We start from the raw sequence: 3,038 nt of genomic DNA, 5'->3' as shown, positions 1-3,038 counted from the left end.
TTGCTGGTATTTTTCATCATCTTTTCCAACATTTTTTACCTTTTCTACCAAGTCTATTTTATAAGAACTTACAACTACCACTTAACTCACCTTAATTCTCCTACTAAGGGCATCAAAATCCTTATTTTCTCTTCCCTTAATGTACCTAATTTCAAAATCAAACTCATTGTGCGTGGGCATCCATCTTGCTTTCCTGACATTCAACTTGGGCTGCTCAAACAAATACTTGAGCCCACTATGGTCTGTTATAAGTATGAATTTTCTGCCAAGGAGGTAATGCCTCCACATCTTTAATGCATGGATGATGGAAGCTAACTCTAAGTCATGAGTTACATAATTCACCTCATGCTCATTTAATTTCCTTGACTCATAACACACTACCTTCCCTTCCTGTATCAAGACTCCACCAAACCCTTCCTTGTAGGCATTTGTGCATACCATAAAATCCCTGTCAGGGCAATTCTTAACATTGGTGCATTGGTGAGCAACTATTTCAACTGCTCAAAACTTGCTACACACTGAAATGTGCACTCGAATTTATTCCATTTCTTTGCAAGGATGTGATAGGGTGGCATATCTTATATAAATTATTGATGAATCTCGTGTAATATCTTTCCAATCCCATGAACGACCTTATCTCATTCACATTCCTTGGTGTGGTCCATTCCATTATAACTTTGATCTTATCTGGATCAACTGATATCCCTTCTTTAGAGACAACATGTCCCAAATAGTGTATCTGCGACTAGAAAAAGTCACACTTGCCGAGCTTTACATAGAGCTTATGCTCCCTTAGCAATTTAACACTACCGCCAAATGCTTCACATGTTATTCCTCTATCTTGGAGTACACCAATATGTCATCCACAAATATAATGACAAACTTGTCCAAATAGGGACACAACACATTGTTCATTAAACACATGAACAAGGCAAGGGCATTAATAAGCCCAAAGGGTACCACTACAAACTCATAGTGTCCATATCTTGTTCTGAAAGTAGTTTTGTGAATATTTTCCTCCTTGATCCTTACTTGATGATAACTTGACCTCAAGTCAATCTTGGAGAACATTGCTGCTTCTCTCAACTAATCAAAGAGATCATCAATTCTTGGCAACATGTACCTATTCTTTATGGTCACATTATTTAGTTTCTTGTAATTTGTTATCACTTAAGAATTCTAATTTCAAAACCGCTCACATTAGTTTGATGGTAAAAAAAAAATTCGGTGCTAGTCTAAGTTTGATTTTCGTTTTCAGAGTCTTGAGTCAACTATGTATTCTCATTCATCACCGGTCATTCTCATTCATCCCCGTCTCATAGCCATGTGTCAGTTTTGTTCAAAAATTACTATGTGTCACAAAGCTCCTTAAGTAATTTCGTAGTGTATAAGTCCTTTTAGCAGTTTCGCAGCACAACATGTTTTAGGTGATTTCATGCTGATCCATAACAAATCTCACCCAGCTGCCACTGTGTTTTAGATCGTTAGGTGTCGTAGTACTGGTACATGTTGCAGTTGTTGCTGAGAAGGAGAAAAAGGTTTTTGTTTACTATCGGAATGCATTAAATGGAAAGTCGCTTGCTGGCATCAATCAAAAGATTCAGGATACAGTTATCTTGACACGAAACAACCTTCACATAAAGAACGGTTATTTCCTAGCATTGCTCGAAATCAAAAGTCCACCTAGTAATTCTGTTGGGTTTTTCTTTGGATCAGCACCACCAGACAACCATGGGGGAACAATGGCATCCTCAAAGTTTGCATCTTCTCCTCATGAATCATGTCTTGGCAGTGGCAGTTTTGCTGGAAAGTAGTTCGCCAGTTGGTTCCATGCCAAAGTCTTTTAGAAGTCTGTTTCTTCTAGTTCTAGCAGTAGTTGCAGCAATCAAGGGAAGTTGACATATATGAGTACCAGAAGTAATCAATTGGGATCTTCTCAGTTTTCTCCTATTATTGAAGAGAATGGCTGCAGTCGAACAGATGGACAAGGGGTGGCAGATTCAACTTATGCTACACAAAGTTCAGCAAAAGAGTGCTTCTCTTTTACACCAGTAAGTTCAATGAAGAAGGTTATAGTTGTTTTGAATGAAGATGATGAGAAACCAAAGAGGCAGTATGAGGCCCGTAGAATATCTGCAAGACGGAAAAAGGACATCCGAATTTACTACCCTGAAAGAGATCATCCAGAATCTGTTGAAATTTGTCTCTCTGACATGGAATGCCTGGCTCCCTTACAATTTTTGTCTTCAGCAATTATGAACTTCTACATACAGTACCTCCAAAGATCTGAATTTCTACGTACTGAGCACAAGAATGACTATCACTTCTTTAACACTTTCTTTTATAGTAAACTCGAGGAAGCTTTGGATTCTAAGTGTAAGCAAGAAGATGGGAATTCCTTTGCAAAGCTTCGGAGATGGTTTAAAGGAGTAAACATATTTAAGAAAACGTATATCTTTTTGCCAATTCATGCTTGTCAACATTGGAGTTTGGCAATTATCAGTATTCCTGCTAGAGAAGATGAAGATGGTCCCATTATTCTTCATTTGGACTCATTGGGTTTACATACTAGTCGGACCATCTTTGAAAATATTCGGAGCCACTTGAAAGCTAAATGGAAACATTTAAATCAGGCCGATGTCCCTGTACAAGTTCCAATTGCAGAGAAAATATGGAAAGATTTGCCACGCAATATTCAAGAGAAGAAAATTCAAATTGGCATGGGATGAATTAGTTGATGTTCTTGCAGCTGAAAACAGAGCACATGCTAAGACTGCCTTGAATGGACTAAACATTTTTACAGAAACACTTCTTTTTCTTGCTCGTTGCAAACATACTGGTGTATTAACTACAAAGGGTGTGGGCACGCCAGGTACTCCTATGATGGTTTCTAGTCCTTCAATGAATCCTGTTTACTCACCACCTCCAGGTGTTCATATATCAGTCTTCGAGCAGTTTCTACCTCGACTTTTACACTGTTGTTATGGAAGCACATGGCAAGCACGGATAGGTGGGGTTATGGGTCTTGGAGCTTTGGT

General features: G+C 38.5%; 1 pseudogene; it reads left to right on the top strand.

Moving 5' to 3' along the window:
* The first annotated feature begins 1,904 nt into the window (after positions 1-1,904).
* On the top strand, positions 1,905-2,729 carry LOC149228712 (ubiquitin-like-specific protease 1D pseudogene; annotated as a pseudogene).
* The last annotated feature ends 309 nt before the right edge of the window (positions 2,730-3,038 follow it).

The sequence above is a fragment of the Pinus tabuliformis genome, chromosome J (genome assembly GCF_031772625.1).
Source record: "Pinus tabuliformis cultivar Carrire ecotype Pingquan chromosome J, CPIR1, whole genome shotgun sequence".
NCBI lineage: Eukaryota > Viridiplantae > Streptophyta > Pinopsida > Pinales > Pinaceae > Pinus > Pinus tabuliformis.
Note: the sequence above shows the minus strand (reverse complement) of the source record. Positions and strands in the feature narration are given on the sequence as shown.